The sequence below is a fragment of the Micromys minutus genome, assembly GCF_963924665.1.
Source record: "Micromys minutus genome assembly, chromosome: 11".
Taxonomy (NCBI): Eukaryota; Metazoa; Chordata; class Mammalia; order Rodentia; family Muridae; genus Micromys; species Micromys minutus.
Window position 1 is genome coordinate 17,069,803 of NC_137980.1, and position 25,607 is coordinate 17,095,409.

Here is a 25,607-nt window from a genome sequence, read left to right on the forward strand (position 1 = left end):
AGGAAGAAATGAAAGAAGGCAAGACCTTCCTGGATTCTCACTGTGAGCAAAAAGCCAAGCCCACACCAAAAAAAAAAAAAAAAAAAAAAAAAGCCTTTCTATCCAGCCAGATGATGAATCCTTCTCCAAAGACATGGGGGAAAACACTCCTGGAAATGAGTCAGAACAATAATAATTGGGGATTTTAAAAATAACTAGACAAGCAACAAAAAGTGAGACGGCACAGCCTCAAGCTGGAAGTGGCAGATTAATCGCTGTCAAGGAGGCTACGCATTGCTCATGTTTACGCAGGTTCCCTTGACTTTGGAGTGACATTATTTTCTCAGCTCATTTCAGGCTCCCTCTAAAATATTCCATGACTAACATCCAGTGCAGAGATTACAATGAAATGCCATCTCATATGCCTCACACCCTGCATCAAAGGGAGAGGTACAGTGAGCGCCAGCCCCAGCAGAGTATGTCACTGAGTAGTGGTGACATGCAGTGGGGTATGACATCACCTGCAGAATCTGCCTCTTCCTGACAGAGGAGAAATAATATTCAAAGAGCTGTGGTTCTGCTGCCTTAGAATAGATCTAAAGCACAGAGGTTTACAGGAGCTTTTAAAAAGAACAAGATCATAGAAAGACACAACCTAGGCAACACTAACCAACTGTGTTATCTCCTTGTGTAGTGTCCCACCAATAGATTATAAACATACATACACACACACACACACACACACACACACACACACACACACACATATGGTCCTGAAGCTGTTCGTATTTTAATGTTAATTCCACTTCTCCAAGAAGGGCTGCCTAGTCACGTACTCATGAAGGTGACTTCATCTGAACCTTCCCACTTTAATTAGTAAAATAAAGGCAAGAGCCAGTGATTGGGCAGGGTAAGGGAGTTGGAGAGAGAGGGTCAGAAGTCAGAGGATGGGGAGGACCAAGATGGAGGTCTAGAAGGATGAATTAGATCTAGGTGGGCTTTATTGGCGTTAAGTAGCTATGAACATTTAAGGATTTTATAGGTCTAATATCTCACATAGAAGGGCAGTCTGTATCTTTGTTTACTTGATGTAATCTTGTTGTGTAGAATGTTCGTGGATTGAGAGAAAACTCTCGATATATATATAAACCTGTATGAAAAGCTATTGGTCCTTAGAGTTGTATTTGTGTTGGGGATTTGGGGTAAAGAAACACCCCAGAATAGAGGCAGTAGGGCAGGCAGAATAAATCGCCAGGGAAGGGAGTCATGCGGACAGAGTCAGACCGTGGGGGTGGCACAGACAGAGTCTGTGTGCCAGCTACTAGAAGCAGTGCCCTCGGAGTGAGGCCTCGGGGGTTGATAAAGAGATAAGCCAAAGCCATTTTTTTAATATTTACTGCAACGTGTGTGTGTGTGTGTGTGTGTGTGTGTGTGTTATAACAAAGAAGACACCATTGATATTAATTGCCTCGGGCTCCAGAGTGGCACAACGCAATACTGTGTAATCAAGAATTTCAGGCTGAAGTGACCCTAGTTCCAGACATTGAGAAAGCCCTACAACAGAACCTTCATAATAAATATTTCCTTCACTCAACTTCAGGAGCCAGAGAAACAACTATTGTCCTTTTGAGCCACTAAGAGTTGAAGAGACCTGTTACTCAAAGAGGAGATAATCTAGGTCTCCCTCTTCTAATCTATATTTTCTGGCTTTCCACTGGGGAATCTCTAAGTTTGCCAGCTACAGGACAGCTTTTGTCTGTAAAGCCCTTGACTCAGCCACCATCTGTATCCATGCAGGGCCTTCTTCCAAGACAGCTACTTCCAGGCTGCGTCAACATCTGTAAAAACAAGATGCCCAGTGCCTAGATGGGCTTGTGGGGAAAGAGAATATGGTTAAAGGACAGATGCCAGTAGCTTCTAGACCTCAGCCCGGTGGCCAGCAGGCCCTCAGCAGCTGGTGCTAGAACTCCAACGCATCACAAAGAGTTCTCCCCTTTTCTATGCTGATATTTTTGCTTCTGATTGTTACTACTATGTCCATTTCCTCTAGGACACCTGGGGAAGGAAGGCTATCTCATGTTTTGGAATCAGGGTTCAGACAATATAATGACTATACTGATATATTCATATAGATAGATAGATAGAGATATATACATATATGTATATATTAGTGTGTGTATATAAAGAGATGCAATATATAATATATATAGATACTATTTATAGTATATATTGTAGATAGATAGATAGATAGATAGATAGAAAGAAAGAAAGAAAGATAGATAGATAGGTTCCTTTGTATCTTATGGTTTCAAAACAGATTAGAATGTTAGCCAACTTTACAGTTAAAAAGCAAAAACCAAAATCTAATGGAAAGGCTCTAAAATGTCCAAAATTGGAACATTTAAACAATAAAATAAGGTAATGTTAGACTCTAGCCTGGTGTGAAGGATGCTTATTATTACACAACCCTTATTAGTGATGAATGATTGGATAAACTGTCAGTGGAGAGACAAGATGCAAATAATCCCAAATCTCTCTCACAGAACAAACCCCAAACATTCATATCGCTAGTCTTCAATCGTGGACATTAAGTTAGTGATTCCTGCCCAAAACTGTGGGAAGGATTAGCTAAGAGTAACTTTAACAGTAAGAAACCCAACAAAACACTGTCTTGTCTGGATCACAGTTGGTATCAGTTGTAGCAGTAAATATTAAAAAGTGACTTATCCTTCTATCCCGTGCTTTGCAGGCTCCCGTTCCGGGCCCTCTGGCACTGCTGGGATCTCTAACTTGGTGGCCTTATGAACTCTGTTGCGGTTCACTCTACTGCCCCTGCTGCCTCTGTCTCATGAATACAAACACCCCAGAGTGTTGTTTTTCACTCACTTTCCCTTGCTCTGTTGTTGCTAAGCCTTAGACACACACATCTCCACTCTGTGGCAGGCTTTATGCATTCCGCCACTACACCCTTTGAACTTAATTAAGGAGTCATATCAAAGAACACACCAAACTACTCTAACCCAATAGGTATAATATAATTTGCCAACCTAGATCAGTCAAATGATCTTGTGCAATTCCATCCCTTATAAAACATTCATAACAACCTTATTTATGAAGAGATGCACTGAGAAAAACCTATACACATCTGCCTCCGTCTTGCCTCCCAAATCTCCCCTTTCAATCTCTACCTACTGCCTCCTCTTCCACTTTCCTAGACCTTTCTCTACCTACTTCTCTCCTGTCCAATCATGTATCACCTTAACATAAACCTACAATCAGTAATCAAGAATCGTACTGAGATATAACCCTTGATATAACATGATGAAAACGGCACATTTTACCTCTGAAACTTTTCTCTTTCAAACACTTATAACTTAGCCGAATCATGATTAAAGCATGAGATGGGGTCCAGCAGTGCCCACTGTGGCATTCTGAACTACACTCAAGCAACATTCCTTCAAACAGCCAATCTCACAAAGAATCTGAGAAACTGTCACATCCAGAAGTAGCCTAAGAAGACACTAACATAAAGGTAGACCCTAGATGGGACCCTGGAATAGAAAGAGGAGCATCAGGAAAAGCTAAAGAAATCATCAGAGTGAAAGCTGAAGTTTGTTAGGTGTGGTTTGGTTGTTTGTTTGTTTGTTTTGCTATACAGATGCTGTTTAGTTTTATGGGGCCCCATTTGTCAACTATTGGTCCTATACCCTGTGCTGTAGGAGACCCATAAAGACAAATGCTTTATGTTCTTTCTTATATATGGACCTTTTGCTTCAAAGTTTAGGCTGTGTGTATTTAACTTGGAGTTAAAAAACCCAGGAAACTGGAAAGGGGCCATTGGGAAGGGGGAGAAGAAATATTTGATGGAGGGGTTTAATACAACATAGTGGGATAAACATGAAAAGGAGAATAATGGGGGGAGATTTACATGGAGAGAGGAGGATAAATAAGAGGCTGGGAGGAATGATTCATACTAAGTGTATTGGGGGAGAAGCTTTATATAAACCTATTATTTTATAAGCTTCCAAAAACTACCCATATTTTCTTACAAAGAATTTGAATGGAGTCATCCTACATGGGGCATAAAGATCTTCCCAAAAGCCATTGTTTGTCAAAAAGAAAAAAAAAATAAAACAACAACAAAACCCAGCACTGAATGTAGGATCCCTTTGAGTTGTTCATGTGAGCAAGTACCAGGGAGCCTAAATCAGTAACAGGCTGATGCCATTGCTCTTGTTTACCCACCTTTGTTTTTAAAACGAAAGTCGGATCCATTGCTGAAGATACCACACACTTTGATCTCAAGGCACGAAGAAATCAAGGTAGCTCTTACCTGGAAGCTTCTTCCTTGTCCGCTAGTGTTCATATTGAGAGAAGGTGCTATGCAGACTGCTGGAGGGGAAAGTCTTACACAGCTGTGAGCCCCACTGGCCACAGGATTGACATGCCTGGTAAGATATTCCCATGAGTGCAATGTGGCATAATGTTATGAAAGTAACTAATAATTTTCTGATTAGATATACCAACAGCACAAGAGAAAGCCCATGCCTAGCAACACAAATCTGGCCAAGAACCCATGGCAGGGGAGTACCTAGTTCCTAAGGGAGAACTTACTGTGGTTATTTTGCTAACTGGACATGTGCAAAACCACTACCTTCTAAATGCTTACCTGCACACCCATACATTATCGCAGCTCTGGGTCTTCATCAAGGAAGCTTCTTTATACAATGTGGATGATGGCTAATACAGAGCTAATGGAACCTGGGAGGGGAAACAGATCTTATAAATGAGGTGGTCTAAAGTCTCATGAAATAGCCAACTTTTGGGGCTGGAGAGATGGCTCAGCAGTTAAGAGCACTGGCTGCTCTTCCAGAGGTCCTGAGATCAGTTCCCAGCAACTACATGGTGGCTCACAACCATCTGTAATGAGATCGGATGCCCTCTTCTGGTGTGTCTGAAGACAACTACAGTGTACTCATATACATGAAATAAATAATAAACACATTAATAATAATAATAATAATAATAAAGAAAATAGCCAACTTTATTCAGAGTATCAGACAGTCTATACTCTGAGTGTTAAGACTGGTCACCTGAGAAAAGGTCTCATGAGTTCATGTAGTATACAATCACAGGGGCAAGCCATGTTCTTCCATAGAGGTACATAAAGAATACTATATGATTGAGTAACATCAGCAAGCAATAGTGAGCAATCTAAAGCAAGCTTGCTCCTATCCACTACGCCTGGGAGGAGCATAAATACACATTCCAAAAACAAGCCTGTGTTCTAGAAAAAAAAATTATCACAAGATTCTTGTCTTGTTTTCTGGGTGTTTTCTCACAAGCACTCGGGATTCTCCTCACACGATTCCATTCTTGGGAAGCGTTCCGACAATTCAAAACTGGTCACAGTGCAGCGTATAATCGTCTGTGGGTTGTTCAGCCATAACTAGGACCACCAAATAATGTCCTGCCAGCAAGATTCAAAGAACATTGCAGAATGTTTAATCTTGCGATTGGACAGATTTACTATTCAAAGCATGGGAAGGACTTCTGTCAGGGTCATATGCTGATGAACTCACAGCAGCTGTGGTCACCTGTATAAGACCTGTACAAGATATAGCCAGCCAACACTCCAACACGAAGTGGGGAGGGCCCATTAGGCCCCACACCCCCATCCAAGGAGCTGTTGGAAGTTGATGGCTGCCAGAGTCGGTTTTTATCAGTGATGTGGCCCCCAGGTAGGTTGACCACACTACAGTGCATTACCCGTGCCCATGCATAGACTACCGCTCTAACTGGACTAATGGATGTTTTTCAAAGACACGGAGGTGACGGAAACATGTGAGTAAGGAATTCAGAGGCATTGGAGGAAGAGAAGAATATGATCAAAATTCATTGTATACATGTATGAGATGTATACATGCATACATTATCAAAGAATTGTCTTTATCAAAGAATTATATATGTAAAATTATCAAAGAATACATTTTAAAATAATACTTTATAAGTTGTCTCTCAGACCACCAAGATGGCCTAGCGGGTAAAGGTTCTTGCCACAAGCCTGAAGATCTAAGTTCAATTCCCACAGCCCATATGGGAGGAGAGAAAGCCACACGTTATTCTTGGTGTTGCCTCCTGGCTGAAAGAGAGAAATCTGTTAGTAGAAATGTGAATGAAGTTTGCAGAGAATAAAAGTGGTATTGAGTTCAATGCATCACCATGATTTTAGAAACATAGCTTTTCTTGTATCATAAAAGCCACTATAATAACAACAAAAACATGATCATGGCTGAACTTAAAATATAGATAAGAGAAAAGCTCATAATGCTCCTTTAATCCTATCTTGCATATACAACCACAGTCAGTGTGGCATTTATCTTTTCCAGAGATCATACATGTGAGATTTTCTTTACAGAAATGAGGTCATAGTTCACCTGTTTACAAAGTACTTTGATTTCAAGTCACAAAAACATCTGTGTAAGTACTTCCTTACGCTATCCAAATGACTGTATTTTCATCAGCACAAAACATTATCTTATTTAACCAGCCTTTTATGGAAGGTTCTACCATTTCAAATGACTTCCGTTTGTTGTCCCCGTTACATATTTAAGTCCTTTATTTTACTTCTCTAGAGTTGAAAGTAAACACTTAAGCTGATTCTCAGCTGTGTGATCATCTCCTGGTGACTGGGGTCAAAGGGAAACTGAGAGGCCAGAAAGACAACATTCATTCACATACATAGAATAAAAGGGAGGGAGGTCAATTTTTATAACGTCACAGACACTGAGTCAGACGCACACCCCAACACTCACCCAATGCCTTCCTCTCAATTTAGACTTTGAAAGGGAAGGAGCTGAACTCTGAGGTCAGACTGAGCAAGGTAGCTGCTTCATTTATGATGCCGACATGGGTTTAGATCCCCATATATGTCATTTTATCGCACACCACTCCTGCCTATACAGACCTCTGGGTGTGATGAGCTGAAGAGAGGTCATACTGACCTCAGTGATGTGTCAAATTAGTAATCATACCAGTTCCACATTGTCACCTGCTCTTTGGCAGGTTTGATATGCCACGTGTAGGATTGATTATGCAAATGAGTCCTGGTTAATTAAAACATCTGTTCCACATGTTACAAGCCCTGATGGTGAAGGTCTCACTGAAGGTGAGCTTTAGTTCCACATGAAAAGGACATGGCTGCCTTATACGGTGGTTTGCCAGCATCCCATTCACCCTTTCTGTCCTTTTTCTCTTATGCCCCCCATTGGGAGGCTATACGTTGGTGCACTGGGCGATAAGCTAGTTTGTTTTTCATCCATAATACGTATTGACATGAAGTATAAAAGCCAGAATGGAAACTGTGGAATAGCCATGAGAGATTTATCTTTTCCCTACATAAAAGGCTGATACACACGGCCACAAAGGACAGGTAAGGTAAGCACACCAGAAATCATTCTAGGAGGCCTAAGCACGATGCTTAAGCTTTGGCAATGCCTAGAGTTATGTCTTCATCCATTCGAGCTGCTAGTACAAGACACCACAGACTGGGTGATTTAAAAATAAGAGGTTTGTTTCTCAGAGTTCTGGAAACTGGGAAGTTGAAGATCAAGGTGCCAGTGGATTTGTGTCTGCTTAGGGCTACCCTCTGCCTCGATGCTGTGTGTTGTTGAGAGACAAATGTACTAATGTCATATGACAGAAGGAACAGAAGGCAAGTCCTCATGAAGGCGTTGATCCTCTTCCTGGAGATGAAGCAGCTCATGACACAATCACTTCTGAGGCCACGTCTCCTCCACTAATGCAATAAGGGCAAATCTGTTATAGAGGTAACCAACTGCTTTCTGCTTGAATTTGATGCCTATTCCACAGGAACAAACTCACATCTGGTATTATAACCTGGCCAGAGACCCATGGGTAGGAAAGACATAGGTCCTACTGGGAAAGCTACTGGGCTTGTTTGCTAAATGTACTTGGTGTGCCTGTCAATTTCCCTTCTAGATAACAGTGTTTGTGTCTATAGACTAGTGCTACCATTCACCTTAGTCAAAAACGTTTCTTTTCACATGGTCTGTGCCAACTGCAGAGACTTGTAACTGGTCAAAGTTCTAAGAATGAATGACAGCGACTGTTGGATGTCCAGGTATAGCCGGGACATCTACATCTCTCCCTCTCCACAGCTCAGCAAACAGCACAGAAGGAATTGCAGGAACACCAGAAGAGCTGAAGGGAGTACAAGGAGCAATTCAAACAGAAAGATTTCCAGGCACAACAAGGTGGTCCGACTTCTGAAAGCACAAAGGTGTGGCTATCTGAATAAGACAGGACTTGCTGACTTCCTGTTGAGGAAGGGAGAGTGCTTTGCAAGGCCTCACCCTTCCCTGAGGACTCATCTGCAGGAAAAGGTTGATGGGGGAGAAAGACTTTTTTTTTCCTTTAGTAGTCTAGCCACCGGCATGGTACCTATGCTCCTAGAAACCTTACTCCTGATCTCGTAGCAGCCCTAATGAAACTTCCAGGGCCATGAGGAGGAGGGAGGAGGAAAAAGAGTGGGAGGAGGAGAGGGAGGAGGAAGAGAGGGAGGAGGAGGGGGAGGATGGGAATGTGGGAGGGGAGAGGGGGAGGAGAAAGAGTGTGAAAGCAGCAGGACTATTGAGAAGAGAAAGGAGAGTGAAAGTGTCCAGCTGAGTGTTGCAAATGACTGAAGTGCATTAAGCCTGTGTTTGAAAATGTCAGAATGAAACCTGCGCAGTGGACGTATGCTATCTAAAATAAATAAATAAATAAAAATGAGACAGATTTAAAAGACGGGGTTTGGCCCATAAGGATTAAACATCTGGTGGCTGCTAGCTCCCACCCGAGAACTGTGACAGTCTTCCCAAGTAAGGCTTTTTCCCAGGTGACCTTGGAAAGTGGGTGATTATCTGCCTTACCAGGCCAGCCTGGGGCCTGACCAGAGTAAAGATGTCTTTTTTGTTTTGTATTTTGAGACAAGATCTCTATCCATCATCCATCCATCATCCATCCATCATCCATCCATTCATCCATCCATCATCTATCCATCATCCATCCATCTGTCCATCTATCATCCATCCATCATCCATCCGTCATCCATCCATCTGTCCATCCATCATCCATCCATCCATCCATCCATCCATCCATCATCCATCAATCCATCCATCATCCATCCATCCATCCATCTATCTACAGCCCTGGATGTCCTGGAACTCATTAGGTAGACTAGGCAGGCCTCAAACTCACAGAGATCAGTCCGCCTCTCACTCCAGAGTGCTGGGATTAAAGCTGAGAGCCACCCTGCCCAGCTAGAGACTTCTGAAAGGAGCATTTTCCCTCTGCTCCACACTCATCCCACCCAATTCTACAACTGCTCCTGTTTAAAAACAAAACAACAAACAAACTGTCTTACTCTTTAGGATTCTCCAGTGCTTCTACAGCTCCTGACATTGCTGGAGACTCCACTCAAGAGAACACACCGAGGCTGAATTTCACCTAGCAACATGGTAATAATGAACAGACTTAGGCGGCCTCCCCCAGGGGATCCAGCCAGCTGCCTCATCTGGCTTCTCTGAGGCCCCGAAGTAGACCTGTCGTGGGCTTCCCTGAATCATTCCAACTGTACACAGAGCTAGCACATTGCCTACTTTTATGCAAGTATATCCTTAATCATCCTTTATTTGAAAAAGAAGAAAGGAAGAAAGCGAGGGGGAAGGAAGGAAGGAAGAAAAGAAGGGAAGGAAGGAAGGAAAGAAGGAAGAAAGAAACCCACAGTTGCAAAAAGCAAAGACAAACATTATTCCAGTCAATTAAATGTAATTACAAAAGTCCCTCTTTGTTTTTCATGGGATTTATTTCTGAATTGATAAAGTCAGCCTCATTTTGGTTTCTAATTACATTGGGCTCCCACTGGTGCGGAGCTCCTTTGTTCAGTTTTAAATGTTACAAGGGATTATTAGAAGCTTTTCTTCTCTTGATTTCCTGTCTTTAATCTTCCTCCCTAAAGTCAAGCAGAAAAGAAGAAGAAGAAGAAGAAGAAGAAGAAGAAGAAGAAGAAGAAGAAGAAGAAGAAGGAGGAGGAGGAAGGAGGAGGAGGAGGAGGAGGAGGAGGAGGAGGAGGAGGAGGAGGAGGAGGAGGAGGAAGAGGAAGAAGAAGAAGAAGAAGAAGAAGAAGAAGAAGAAGAAGAAGAAGAAGAAGAAGAAGAAGAAGAAGAAGAAGAAGAAGAAGAAGAAAGAAAACTGTAAATCTGGTTTCATTTACTTGTATGTTTTTTAAGTGTTGATAAATGCACAGTTAGTTTTTCTTTGGGAACGGGGATGATGGGCCCTTCCATCCATGGCTGGAGAGAAACCCTGGGCAGCATTTTCTCAGGAGCTCCATAGTATTGTCTGTTTCTTTTGGTTGATTGTTTGCTTTGCTATTCTGCACAGCTCTTAGGCTGTTGCCCAGACTGGCCTTGAACTTATGGCAGTCCTCCTGCCCCAGGCTCCCTAGTGTTGGAATTTGAGGTGTGAGTCACCATGACGAACAGCTACTCTTTCTTCTGCCTTGTTGCCATTAGAGCACAAAAATCAGGTGCTTCAGTGCCCAGGGGAAGCTTGGCAAAGTACTTAACCTTTCAAATTAATCACTCTCTCTTAGCCTGTGTCATAGAATGGCTTACTGACTTGAGTTCTGTACAGAAGTCAAATGAGCAACAGTGGTGAATCTCAGTTTGTTTTAGTGATGAGCCAAACAAGAGGAGTTAACAGTAAATGTTTGAATTTACAGTTTATTGCCTTGAAAATGAAGACACAACACAACTGACCTTTATAAGCAACCGACTTCCTGAGGACCTGAATCTCTTTTCATCCGTGTCGTCTGTGTCTGGATGAGCAGTGTGTCACAGTCAATATTCTGTGTGGCTAAACGAACATGCAAGAGGTGGAGGAGTAACATCTCCACACAGGAGGAAGAGGCAATAGGATCCTGAGTTTGAGGCCAGCCTGGATTATACAGCAAAGGATCTGGAAAGAAACAGAGGGAAGGGGGAGAGGGAGAGGGGAAGGGGGGAGGAGAGGGGGAGGGGAGGGAAGGGAGGAGGAAAAGGGGGAAGGGAGGAGGAAAAGGGGCAGGGGAGGGGAGGGAGGAGGAGAAGAAGAGGGAGGGAGGGGTAGTGGTAGGAGAGGAGAGGGAGGGGAGGGAAAGGAAGGGAGGGAGGGGAGGGACAGGAGGGGAGGGAGGGGAGGAAGGGAGAAAAGCAAAATATCCTTTACCATAGGATGACTTCATCTTATCATCTTGTCTTGCTTGGTCTGCTATTCTGAGGATTCTACCCATGGCCACAAGCATGCTGAGCACACTCGCCCACACTCACATTGTTCCTAAGACCTTTCTATGGATGTTCTAGCTCCCATCATCCTCCAGAACACCTGAACTCCACTGTCCTCAAATTCCTTGCCTATCTGGTTCTATAGCAGTGCATCCCTCTAAATTTCAGCCATGGAATGCTCTATAAGAAGAGAAAGAGACCAGAGAACCCTTGTGTGCCTTGCTGTCTTTCTGTGCATGTGTGGTGTGTCTTTCTGTGTTTTTCTGTCTCCCTTAGTCTTTGTTTCTAATCCCCTCAGTCACTGTGTGTGTGTGTGTGTGTGTGTGTGTGTGTGTGTATTCCACCACCCCACCTTTCTTTCACACACACACACACACACACACACACACACAGAGAGAGAGAGAGAGAGAGAGAGAGAGAGAGAGAGAGAGTGTGTAAAGGCTTCTGTCTACAAGTCAGGAACAAAACCCACACCAGTAATGAACCTTCCGTTACAGCAGCAAGGTTGACTAAGACACCTTTCATTGATGTTCAGTCCAGGGTAAGTTCACACACCAACAGGTACTGGGGGATACTTTATTAAATAATAAAAACATTTGGGTTTTTTTTTTTTTTGAACTTTTGGGAAGATTAAGATAATATGCTAAAAGCTGAATATCGACTAAGTATAAAACAGAATTATACAGACACTAGCTCTAATCTCTGTCTATAGAGACAGGCCCAACATAAATTAACTTAAGCTTGTCTTTCCTATAAGACATAATCAAATTGCCAAAGAGCACACGTCTATTAAGACTGGGGAACAGAGGGCTTCATCTGCGGTAAGGCATCAGTGTGGTTTGGAAGGCTTTCTAATATCCCTCACCACTGCTCCAAAACATCATTGTCTCTGCGAGAAGCAAAGCTTGGAGCTGGCTCTTGTCTCGTTTCTGTTCTTGCTACTAGTCAGACCACAGGCTTCAAATCAAAAAGATTCAATATTCTGAAGTTAATGGTTTGGCTCAGTGGTTAGAGTATTTACCTAACAAGCTCAAAGTCTTAGGTTCAATCCCTAGAATTGCAAACACAATAAAACCCAGACTTCAAAAATAACTCCTTACCCTAGCCCCAAACCACAAATGCATATCAATGCAAAAACATAGATGTGAGCCACATAAGAAATGGGTCCAGCCGCAGACTGAACAATGGAAGTCCCATAAGCCTACCTAGATGCCTAGAACGTAAAGTCTGTTCCTGCAAAGAGATCATGTGATGTTCACACAACGATGGACATCATCACATGACCCATTTCTCAGAATATCCCATCATTAGCAATGCATCACTGGACGTGCAAAGACAGGTCCATTGTAAAATAATAATAAGACTGCAAAAATAGAACCAACAGTCATTGAATTACCCACTCTATCGTGACTTTATCTAGGATCATTTTTTAAAGTTTGTTTATTTTTAAAACACAAAAAGATTGCCTCTCCCTCATTCTTTGCCAAGCAGAAAACACATTAACAGGGTTGAAGCTATGACTGTTTCTCTCTAGCAGATGGCAAAGGATCATTCAAAGGTCCCAAAGGAGCCCCCTTAAGCTGGCCAGCAGCTTTCTTTGTTTTTCGGCTGCTCTGTAAGTGTGCAGGCATGTTCCCAGCCCTTCTGCCTCTAGTCTTCCTCAGAGAATGACCAGGGTCTGTTCTAACTTCTCCTGGGATACTCGCTAGCTGATTTCTTGTCAACTCCCCCCCCCCCCAACAAAAGTCAGATGGGCTGTATTTTAAAAATACCTCCTCCAACTGAGTTCTCAAACCATCTCCCAGAAGGGTGATAGGACAGGAAATCACAGGACCATAAACACCCTGAACTCCCCTTTATTCCACACTCCAGACATAATGGCCTGTTTCTCCAAAACACCAGCACTGAGTCATACCCAGAGATCAATAGAAAAGAATCCATGGCTTTAAACAGAGCCATGAGCTGAAGGTGAAATAGCCCCAGGTGACCAGCTAATGGGGACGTCAGAACTTCCAGTCACAGCCTTAACAGGACAGATTGGTCCCATGACCATCTGCCCCAGCAGCTGAACCTAAGTTTCCGTGACCCCTCAACTCGCATAGTGAGATTTGTGTCTCTTTCCACAGAACTGAGACCAAATGTGTTATAAAGAGCTTTGGGCATGTTCACCAGAAGATTATCCACGAGTCTTACTAAATCAGCTAAAGAAGACTTCTCAATGAGAACGGTGCTTTGGGGTAAGGAGATCTCAAGTTCAAGATCAACTCTGAACACAGCCAAGAAAAGCGGAAGTTCTATATAACCCAGGATAGCCCATGGGGTCCCTGCATGCAGCAGAATGGGGGTAGTATTAGTAGCTGAGAAGTCTGTAGCAGGATGGGAGATTCTGGCTAACCTAATCTAAAAGGAGTCTTGGTGAAGGCAGGCCAGAATCCGATATGCATGTATTTACACACACACACACACACACACACACACACACACACACACACACACACACACCTTTGCTTTATAAAAACACAGGATGTCAATTCTGAAGCCATATTATACAAAATCAGACTCTCCCACGATAGCCCAGGCTGTTTAGCTAGGACAGTGGTTCTCAACTTTCCTAATGCCACAGCCCTTTAATACAGCTCCTCTTTGTGGTGACCTGCCCCCCCCAACCATAAAGTTATTTTTGTTGCTACTTTATAACTGTCATTTCACTACTGCTATGAACCGTAATGTAAATATCTATGATTTCAGATGGTATTAGGTGACCTCTACGGGAGGAAGTCAAGACCTACGGGTTGAGAACCACTTAGCTAGGAGCTTTTCGGTCCACATTCATTCCGGACCCTGCAATTTTTCTCTCTGCCTCACCCATTGACGGGATGGTTGTTCTGCTCTCTTCCTGCTGTGGCAGAGGCCAACAGTGGAGGTGACAGAAGGCAGCCAGCCAGTCAACAGTAACACAGGAGGGGACACTGAAAATGTGCAGGATTGGGGCGTCCCGTCTGGATATGAGCAGATTCTGAAATGCTAGCAAATTATTGATAACCAATTGTTATCAATATTTCCTTTGCAACTAGACCCTGTTGGGACCTCGGTATAATATTAAGGCTGAGACAGAAGGTTGAGGCCTAAGCAAAATTAAGGTCTAGGTAACTATTACTGTACTGGCTGGTTTTGTGTCAACTTGACACAACCTGGAGTTATCACAGAGAAAGGAACCTCCGTTGGGGAAATGCCTCCATGAGATCCAGCTGTAAGGCATTTTCTCAACTAGTGATCAAGGGGGGAGGGCCCAGCCCATTGTGGATGGTGCCATCCCTGGGCTGGTAGACCTGGGTCCTATAAGAAAGCAGGCTGAGAAAGCCAGGGGAAGCAAGCCAGTAAACAACATCCTTCCATGGCCTCTGCATCAGCTCCTGCTTACTGACCTGCTTGGGTTCCAGTCCTGACTTCCTCTGGTGATGAACAGCAATGTGGAAGTGTAAGCTGAATAAACCCTTTCCTCCCCAACTTGCTTCTTGGTCATGATGTTTGTGCAGGAATAGAAACCCTGACTAAGACAGTTACCTAGCCTACCACTATAAGGAAAGTTTTTTGTATGTTTTTGATGTTACTAAAAAATTTTCTAATGCTGAAATTGATCACATATCTTGTTATGTTTTGTGTTCTTGGGAACCAATCACCATAGAAGTCAGTAGAACTGTTCTATATAGTTACCCACAATAAGCTTGGACCCAAACCAACCACCCAGCAGCACTTCCTGCACCTGTGTATGAGCTTTTACGGTATTTGCCTTTATAAGGTGCCTCTGTATGGATCCCAACATAAGCGAGACACCTTCATCAATATAAGAAACTATCTGGAATAAGACTTCCATTTTGAATAATGGTCTAGTAAAGTTTAAGTTTCCAAGAACTTCCTGGAAACTGACTTGCCAACAAGCAAGTTAAGACATGAATGTTAGACAAGTCCCAACCTGGTAGACAAATTAGGACATAAACATTAGACAAGTTCTCTAAACAGTTGAATACCCCAACCAATAGAAGCAGGATACATGTTCAATGAAAACATGATCGTAAGGAAATACCCCCATCCTTAAATCCTGATTGGTGAAATAACTTGGCATACATATTTGTGGATTTGGGGCTTTAAAATCCTATAGAATCTGAACTCAAGGTCATGGTTCAAATCCAGAATCAGAACCATGGCCAGTGTATGCTCAGTAAACTATTCCTGTCTGACTGAGATCAATGCATGTGTTTGTGAGGTGATTTCTGGACCCCAACAGACCCCAAATCTCTAATTTATAGAGGACTCTTGTGTGACAAAGACCGTAAACTTGACTGTTTCAAAGCAGAAGCAGCTCTGACTGGAGTCCTTGAAGTCAACAAAAGTGCTGGTGGCACAGGAGGTGTGTGCTCAGGGCCAGTGGGTGTACCAGTCACATCCCTCACCCCCACCTCAGATCTTTAGAGAATCCAGATCTCAGCATGAGGTTGGCTTTCCCATACTTTAGGTATAAGATCCTGGGAAATGTAATTAAGTAACTATTTGGGCCTCAGTTTGCTTTTGTGTAAAAGAGGGACATTAGTTCTTTACTCTTAGGTTTATTGGGAAGACCCTGTGTCATGATACAGTTTGAACTCAGCCTAGATAAGGCCTGCATCTTAACAAGGCTACCCTTACCCCCTTAACTGCCCTTACCCCATGCTTGTCATATGATGTGTTAAAATTCAAACAAGCCTTATCTTTGATCTTCATCAAAGGGATCTCTATATTTCCTCTTACATTTTTGACCACTTTCCTCAGAGCTAAACCACCACTGGGCAAGTTTATAACTTTCACGATCCCTTGATGACTTACATGAACAAATCTGAGAGGCAACAGAAGCCTTAATTGTTTCTGAGGACGAATTCCAACGTACAAGGGAAGAGTCAGGCTGAACTGGGGAGACCTGGACCTTTCTGCTGACCGCTATGCATTTGGCAAACCATTTCTGAGTGTTGACCATTGCAGATGTTGTCCTAGAAAGCATGAAGCATTGCTTAGTGAAGCAGACTAAGGTTTGTCCTCCTGGAGTTTGAGATCTGGTAAGATAACACTTAATGGCCAAGTGCATAAACCAGACAATTATGGATCCCAGAAGTCTAAAGATAAGACCTGGGAATCAGACCAAGAGTGACTGGGGAAGGGGTCCCTTAGATAAAGGGTCAGACGTGTCTCTGTGAATGAAGGATAAGAATGAGCCAGCCATGTGCAGCCTGGGAGGGCACAACTTGGCATTCTCCACAGGCATCAAGACACCTGGAAAAGGGACAGTGTCTGCTGTTGGGTAGGGATGGGAGCATTGTGTGAGTAGAGGGAGGGGAGATAAGTAAGGGCCAGATGCCCAAGGCTTTACTTGTGGGATTTGAGAGGCTGAGAACAAATCTCATAAATGTAACAGAAAGTGGAATGAGTCAGCCACAGGAGGACAGAGAGGTGAGGTCATGAAGCTAGCCAGCTCATTCTGCTGCTCCTAGGTAAGAAGAGAGAGGGCTGTGGTTTTCGTCGGAGAACATCTACTTTGTCGTTCAGTGCAGAAGCCCTGGATAGACTTACAAAGGCAGAGAGAGAATAAACCGTCCCCTGTCAGCCATCTCTGCCTCCTGGAGTTCATGCGGTCTTAGGATGTCCTGCTGTACAGTGTCAAGGTTAGCATGCACAGCTGACAGATGGCGTGGCCCCTTTATGTTAGCTTATTAAAAACTCCAGGACGATTCTCCTCCCTCTTGTGTGTCCCTCTCTCTTTCACTGTTCTTCTCTGAGAAGCTCTGAAATCACCCTTAGTGATTTCCAGGACAGCCTCAGGAAAGGCCCTTGGCTGACAAAGAACAGAAAAGTTCCACCACTGACTAGACCATCAAATACAACTTGACACCTGTCCGGCTCCATATTTATAGCTGTGATTGACAGCCGGGACAGTAGTAACCTTGTAAAAGCCACAGCTACCCAGCTAAGGCCCCCCATGAGTTCTGATTCTCAGAAGATACATGGGATAGTAAATTTAAGTTTTAAGGTTTTTATGATTTACTCTTGGTTTGGGTCTGTCTATTATAAAGCTCTGGCTGTCGTGAAACTTGCTCTGTAGCCCAGGCTGGTCTTGAACTCATGGAACTCCACCTGCCTCTGCTTCCAGAGAGCTGAGATCTAAGGCAGGTGCCAGCATCCCTGGTTACAAATGTTTGGTTTTATAGGGCTTTATCCTAAAGAGCTTTATTATAGCATTTTATACACATATATCACTGTTCTTTGGTCATACTCACTACCCCCAACCCTCAGGATTAGCACTTTGGCACTTGTTTAATTCAATGTATGGGGGGAAATATGTAATGTTGCCTTTCTCCTCTGCTCCCCAGGATTCTGTTCCTTGCTTACTCTCTTTAGATTCATTCCACTCCCCACGGAGTTCCTTCCTCCTCCTCCTCCTCCTCCTCCTCCTCCTCCTCCTCCTCCTCCTCCTCCTCCTCCTCCTCCTCCCTTTCCCCTCCTCCCCACCCCCACCCCCTCTCTCTCCAAAGCCAAAAATAATTTGGTGTTTAGAAGGTTCTGACAAGGAGATGATGGCTTTGAGGCCAGCTTGAGTCACACAGTGAAAGCCCACTTAGAAATAAATGATGGTGGTGGTGATGGTGATGGAAGAACCGAGTTCTGGGAAGGGTCCTGGAAATGACAGATCCCTTGATGACGTAAGGATGCTCTGGGTTGCCTGGAGAAAATGGCAGGAACAGCAGTGGGACCGCTGAGAATGGCCCCCCCTCGGACTTCGCTGCCCTGTCCACCGCAATGGCTGAATTCCCCATTCTCCTGAATGCCCAGAATGCCTCCTTCACCTCACCTCTGTGAGTCGACTCAAACTTGGAGCGACCAAAAAGAACTGAGGATTCTGGAACCAGGCAGCTCCCCACTCACGAAGGACAGGAGGGACAGACAGACAGACGCAGCAGGTGTAGGGGCCTCGGAGGAAGCTGAGGCAGAAAGACTGGGCCAGAGGCAGCAAGGAAGGAGAAACTGCAAGTCCAGAGCCTTCCACCTCACCGTTGATAGAAAAGCAGAGGATTCTCACCCCTGGCTGTGGTCCCTTATCCCTGATTGGCCACCTTCTAACTCCCTCTCCTTCCTGTTTGTATCAATTCTCCCACCATGAAATAGAAATAAGAGTCCTTCGCTGCTCCTTCTCCCTTGATTTTCACTGTCCAAGCTCCCTCTCCGCTTATGGTCTTGATGAATACATACGCGCGCGCGCGCGCGCGCGCGCGTGTGTGTGTGTGTGTGTGTGTGTGTGTGTGTGTGTGTGTGTGTGTGTGAATGTGACCCTCCCCGCAGCCTGCACGGGCTGCTCAGACATTGTTTACCACCTCAGCCTTGAGCCTGGAGCGCTACATCAGCCTTTTTTATCTAAACAGACACATCTGAGATGAACTACAGACGCTGGTAGCGCCTTACCGAGAAATGGAAACCTCCATGATAGGCTACACACCTGCCCTTCTATCCCACCACATCTACCCCTCAGATCTTGGGCAGAGTTTTGTGCTTTTCCCCTTATATAACTCATTGGTAATCATTAAGCTTTGAGCCTTGATCAGAACAGTTGTCCTGGCTCCCTGCTTCTCTTGCCCTTGTCTCACCCAATTCCAGCCCTCCCCTTAGGTGGTCCCTGCTAGACCTAGAGACACTCACTGGACGGCCACAGGTAGATTTAAGAAAAACAAATAGATGTCCCATTCTCTAGCTCCTGCCTAGCTGTCTCCCCAAGCCAAAGAGTTGAAACTTAGGACCCCCTCCATCTCCAGGACATTTGTATAATTTTTTGATGTTTGTGCCTCAGTAACAGGCACAGTGTTTAATTGCACACACATATGTTTGCTGGGTATATCCACTATAAATTTTATTTAACCTTTTGTCTGTTTGTTTGCGGAGTTAGTTGGGGAGGAGATTGGTTTTTTTTTTTTTAAATATTACAAACAAAAGTCACTGAAAAAAACAAATACAAAAAAATAAATATTAGAGCTAGTTTCTACTATAAATTTGAGTATGATACTTCCTAATAGTGCCAGTCCCTGAACCAAGCATATACAAACCATCACAACCTGCATACCAGAAGAGGGCATCACATCACATTATAAATAGTTATGAGCCATCATGTGGTTGTTGTGGTTTGAACTCAGGACCTCTGGAAGAACAGACATTACTCTTAACCACTAAGTTATCTCTCCAGCCCCATCAGCACTTTCTTACAATGCCTAACATCAGTAAACCAACATGGCTTGACACTCAGAATCATTCTGTCTATGAATAGTGTATCAAAGCTGCTAATTATAATTAAGACTGAACAAGCTAGGGGGGTGGATCAGTGGTTAATAGCACTCCGTGTTCTTGCAGAGGACCTGGGTTCAATTCTCAACACCCACATGGTTAATCTAACTACCTGTAACTCCAGCTCCAGGGACCCAGTGACCTTTCTGACCTCCAAAACTCCCAGGTGCACATGGTATATATACATATACTCTCAGGCACACATAAACACACATAAAATAAATATTTAAAGTAAGGCTGGAAATTCATGTGTATTATATTTTGAAATTCTACTGATAGTTGAAGTAAATATATAATCTTCTCACTTGAAATTGTAAGAAATACATAAAAGTCTCCTTTTTCAAATGTAATGATCTTTTAAATTTCTGTGTATGTGGGAGCAAGTGTGTGTGTGTGTGTGTGTGTGTGTGTGTGTGTACATTCAGCATGGTATAGCATATGTGTGGGTATGAGGACAACCTTGGGTATTAGTCCTTACCATCTTCTGTGTTGAGGCAGGGTCTCTTTTCATTTGTTACTGCAAACACCAGACTATCTGACCCTGAGTTTCTACCCACATCTTACCGGAGAAGCAATGTGGCTGTACATTACTAAGTCCAGATTTACATGAGCTCTGGGGATCCAAACTCAAGTCCCCATGCATGCCCAGCACTTTACCTACTGAGCACTCTCAAACACCTCTAACTATATCATATATGTATTATATGAATGTGTATATGTGTATGCACATATGTGTATGTTTATGAATATGTATAAACTTTTCTCTTAGGGGATTTTGAACTGTGTCCCACAAGTGTTGACCCGATGCATTTCCAATATGTTCAATGTGTATTCAAATTTTTCCTTTTAAGACTCGTTCCACAGCACTTTAAAAAATATGCTTGTGTTTATGTGGTGGTGTGTGGTGAGTACACATGCTTGCCTTTACCATCTGTGCTGTCTTGCCAGCCCTTGCACTACAGTACTTCTTTTAGCCAAACTGAGATTGTATCGGAATCTAGCTATTTAAAATTTATATTAAGGACAGCAAAATGGCTCAGAAGCAAGCCTGATGATCTGAGTTCACTTCCAGGATCCACATAGTAGGGAGCATGATGCCTTCTTGTTGTCCTCTGAGCTCTACATGGGTGTGCACACATGCAAACATAGTTACTAGATAAATTTTGAAAAACCCCAGTCGGTCTGGGCTTGACCTTGTTGGAAGCTCTAAGATTTCAGAATGACTACCATCTTGACTTCCACTTTTAGAGACCTTTCTACTACATCAAAATGGGCCCTCAGATTTTCTATAAGACCACCGAGCTGTTCTCCACAACTACAGTCTGCCCCAGTTGTCCAGACCAAGTCAAAGAAGACTTTAGCAAAACCCAAAATGAAGGATAGTGTGGTGGTGGAAGGTGTCTGAATTCCATTCCTGCTGTCCGGCACTTTGTATAAAGACCTGATGCTGCATGACTTGGCTAGAGCTGCACTTTTGGGTTCGTTGCATCGGACCAATATCCCAAAGGATGTTGTTGATCATACCATCTTCGGGACAGTTATTCAGGAAGTAAAAACAAGCAATGTGGCTAGAGAGGCTACCCTGGGAGCTGGCTTTTCTGACAAGACCCCGGCTCACACCGGTATTTCTTCAAACCAAGCTATGACCACAGCTGTTGCTTTGATAGATTCTGGCCAGTATGATGCTGCTGTGGCTGGTGGTGTTGAGTTAATGTCTGACGTCCCTATTTGTCATTCAAGAAATATGAGGAAAATGATGCTTGATCTCAATAAAGCCAAGACTCTGTCCTTACTAAATTCAGATTGAGTTTTCCGTCCCTTGAGCTTCCTGCAGTGGCTGAGTTCTCCACTAATGAGATGATGGGCCACTCTGCAGACCTAGTACTGGCTGCTCTGCAGACCTACTGGCTGCTGGCTGCCTTTGCTGTTTCTCGAATGGAACAGGATGAATATGCACTATGTTCTCATAGTCTGGCCAAGAAGGCACAGGATAAAGGGCATCGTTCTGATATTGTACCTTCAAAGTACCACGAAAGGACACAGTTACCAAAGATAACAGGATCTGTCCTTCCTCACTGGAGCAAATGGCCAGACTAAAACCTGCGTTCATCAAACCCTATGGCACAGTGACAGCTGCAAATTCTTCTTTCCTGACTGATGGTGCTTCTGTGATGCTGATCCTGTCAGAGGACAGAGCTCTGGCCCTGGGTTATAAGCCAACTGTATATCTGAGGGATTTTATATATGTGCCCCAGGATCCAAAAGATCAGCTTTTACTTGGACCAACATAAGCTACTCCAAAAGTTCTAGAAAAGGCAGGATTAACAGTGAACGATATTGATGCTTTTGAATTTGATGAAGCCTTCTCAGGTCAGATTTTGGCTAACTTTAAAGTCATGGATTCTGATTGGTTTGCACAAAGCTACATGGGTAGGAAAACCAAAGGTCATGCCATGATTGTGGAAGCTTGCCCCAATGACTGCCCTAGAAGGAGGCGACTGATGTCCGCAGCACCCACACTGGGCAATGACACTTCAATGCACTACCGAGTGATACCTGCAGTTCCTAGCTCCTCTTAGGAAACAGCATTTGTGGCCTTCTCGTAAATATTTTTCGATCAAGCCTTGCCGGTGTTCGAGCTTTTCAATAATCACAGCTTCTGCTACATTCCAGACTATCCCAAATATCTATGCAGTTCTTGTTGTCTCTTGTCACAGAGACTAGCGAGTGCTACCCGCTTGGAGAGATGTTAGCTGAGGTTTAGAATCATCTTTGTAACGTTTGCAGATTCTCCTTGCTCCTGTCTGTGTCAGAGAGATGATTTTTTTTTCTAGAATACAAACTGACATGCCTAAATTAACTTACTATAGAAAAAAAATCTAAACATCTCTTAAAACTAAAGGGCTTAGAGACATGGGTACCGTGTTGGTTGACCTTAATAAAGTAGACGTGTATTAGAAAAAAAAAGAAAAAGAAAAACCCACTTAGTGAATGTCGATCAATGAGATCAGTCCTGACTGAGAATCGTCTAGGGAAGTCAGATGCTCCAGTTTTAGGGCACATGAACATCTGAGCATCCTCCCTGGGTGTGGAAAGGGCCTGACCGTCTGCGCTTCTGTACACTTACAGGTATTGCTAATAGAAACAGTGTAGACTCTAAAATAAATGGGGAGACATTTGGATGGCAGCAGAGGAGTGGTTTAGGAACACAGAAACAGTTCCTACTCAGTCAGAGATTTCTTTTGGAAGAAATCAGACAGCATAAGGACATTGGGGAGGAGAAAGCCAGTGGTAAGGGGGTAGTGGGAGGCACCTGGCATATTAGGGATAAATGTAGCCTTAGGCTAGAGAAGCAGGACTCTGTTGGCTAAAGTAAGATGGCAGGGTTGGGAGGTTGGACACTGCAGTCACTAGACTACGTGATGTCCAAGCACATTTGCCATGATGCAGTGTCTATCATAGATAAGCCTTTATTGTGTGTGTGTGTGTGTATGTGTGTGTGTGTGTGTGCACAAGTGCACACATGCTTATGGGTGCCTACAGAAGCCTGAAGAGTGTGTCAGATCCCCTGGAGCTGAAGGAATAGGCATTGTAAACCACCTAGCCTGAGTCCTGGAAACCAAACCTGGGTCCTCAGGAAGAGCACCAAACACTCTTAAATGAAGAGCCGTCTTTCAACCCCTTACGTGGGTTTCAACACTGGCTGAAAATCCAGTTGAATGCTGATGCCTACGCCCTACTGAAATAAATTAGAATATTAGGGCAGGGTGCTGGAGCACATCATTATCTGTCCTTCTGTCTGCTCGTCTCTCTGTCTGTCTATCTATCTATCTATCTATCTATCTATCTATCTATCTATCTATCTATCTATCTAGTCATCTATTTATCTTTTGCTTTTATTTTTGAAACAACAACAATAAAATAATTCTCCTGCCTCAGCCTCCCTAGCTCGGGTCTTACATGTATGAACCGCTATGCCTGGCTCAGAGATCTATACTTGAAAGTAGTGTGAAAAGACTTTACACCTCTGCTGCAAAGATTTAAACCTTTGAAGGAGGCCATTTAAAAGTAATTAGCACCTGTTGCCTAATTCTCCTGCCCACCTACACCCTAGATCCTTGGATACCCTAGACCTTGCACGCTCTCAAACTATCCTTGCTAACCCAAGCCCACTGCCCTGTGTCTCATTCTTTAATAATTTTCCCATTTTCCACATCAAACACTCGACTCCCATCTCGGCCTCTGATGAGCCTTTCTTGACCCTGTTCCCCCATATCCTGGTGCAGCCTTTCAAAGCCAGAGCTCCTGATCAGCCAGACTCAGGCTGTTGTCTCCTAGTAATGGCTCTGTGTAAACGACCTCAGCGGATAACAAACAGCAGCAAGCACACATTCAGAGACAACTCGGGAATGTGTTTAAACTACAAGTTTATTTAAAAAAAGAAAAAGACATAGGCATAAGTAATTTTGCCTCTTACAAGTTAGATTTGTGTAGCCAACCAAAGGGTTGAGGCATAGGCAAGAGAAGGAAGGCTTATTTACTCGAGAGGGACTTTGGGTACATTGTGCCATTCTTACTCATTTGGAATTTAACTTGAAACATAAATTGCTTTCCCTGACTTTTGGTTGATTTTCAGAAACACCATGAAAGGAACATTGTCTTCCCATTTTCTCCGCTGTTTGGAGAAGATCCATCCAAGACTAGAGCAGGCAAGCAAATGCTTGGGGTTGACTTCATGTTCCAGTGAGCTACTTCAGAACGTGTAAAGCTCACATCAAATTGGAACGGAAAGTGTAAAGGCTCTGAGGATCCCCAGGCTTTTGTGGACACAACAAAACAGTCTTTGTCTTCAGTTTTTTTAAATGAAAAAAGAAGACAAAGAAAAGAGCCCACACACAGCCACATGCGTGTTCAAACCTGTTCACTTCCTTGTAACCCTTCGCAAGGCAGAGGTCAGCGAACTGCAGCTTACAGATTACTTCTCTGGAGCCCTTTGCTCTCCCCAAACTCTCACTTGAAACTGATTTGAAGGAGGTCAAACCAAAACCCAGCAGGTCTTGCATCTAGAACATCACTGGCTGGCAAGTCCCTTCATTGGTTCTATTACAGAAATACGGTTTGAGAACCTACTTGTGGGCTGGAGCCTGAGACCATTTCTGAACCTAAATCAGCCTCCCAACAGCACTGACCCATGGCCTCTGCCTTGCCTGGTTTAACCATCCATCCTGCCTTCTCTTCTCACTCCTCTCCTCTGAGATCTCGCCCTCTTTTTTTCTCTAAAGACTTCCTTTATCAGCTCCCACGACACCACATCCTCCTGGCTCCCTGTGAGGTGAGAGCTGTGTCCAACACAGACAACCCGTCCTCGGCCATTTTTCTCCACTGTCCTTCAGGACCAGGTGGGAGCCACTCGGAGCCTCATGTGGACATTCCAGTGGAGAAAGAATGACAGAAACAGCATGTAGAAGACATGAAGACCCTAACAGCGTCAGCTAAGACACTCCTAAAGAGTCCTGGCAGGCTTCTGCTTCCCTTATTCCAGGTAAGGCCAGTGCCCCCAGCTATACAACATATGAGGAAATCAGGTGTTTTAGCTGGTACCATACACCCTGCAACAACTGAGTTCCGCTGTGTGGAGAAAGCCAGACTGTGTATCAAGCCAGCAACAATCTGCCCTGTGACACTTCCTAGAATTTGTCAGTCTCTCCTCCCAACCATTTAGCTATGTGCCTTCACCTCCATCGCTGAACCCCGGCTTGAGCCACCATGAGCCACCATGGTCTTCCCCCGAGTTATCTAGGGCAACGTCGCTTCAAAGTGCTATTTCCTTTCTTTACATTCTCCCGATTACCTGCCACAGTTTGGAGTCAAGGAATTTGTATTCTAGGCACAGCAAATAGGTTGGAGTCTTACTGTAGTAAGACCAGGAAGGATGGAGAGAAGGAAGCA

General features: G+C 43.8%; 1 pseudogene across 1 annotated transcript; it reads left to right on the forward strand.

Moving 5' to 3' along the window:
* The first annotated feature begins 20,927 nt into the window (after positions 1–20,927).
* Positions 20,928–22,237, forward strand: LOC308427097 (trifunctional enzyme subunit beta, mitochondrial-like; annotated as a pseudogene). The gene has a single exon. The product of its transcript is annotated as a trifunctional enzyme subunit beta, mitochondrial-like (transcript).
* Positions 22,238–25,607: the final 3,370 nt, after the last annotated feature.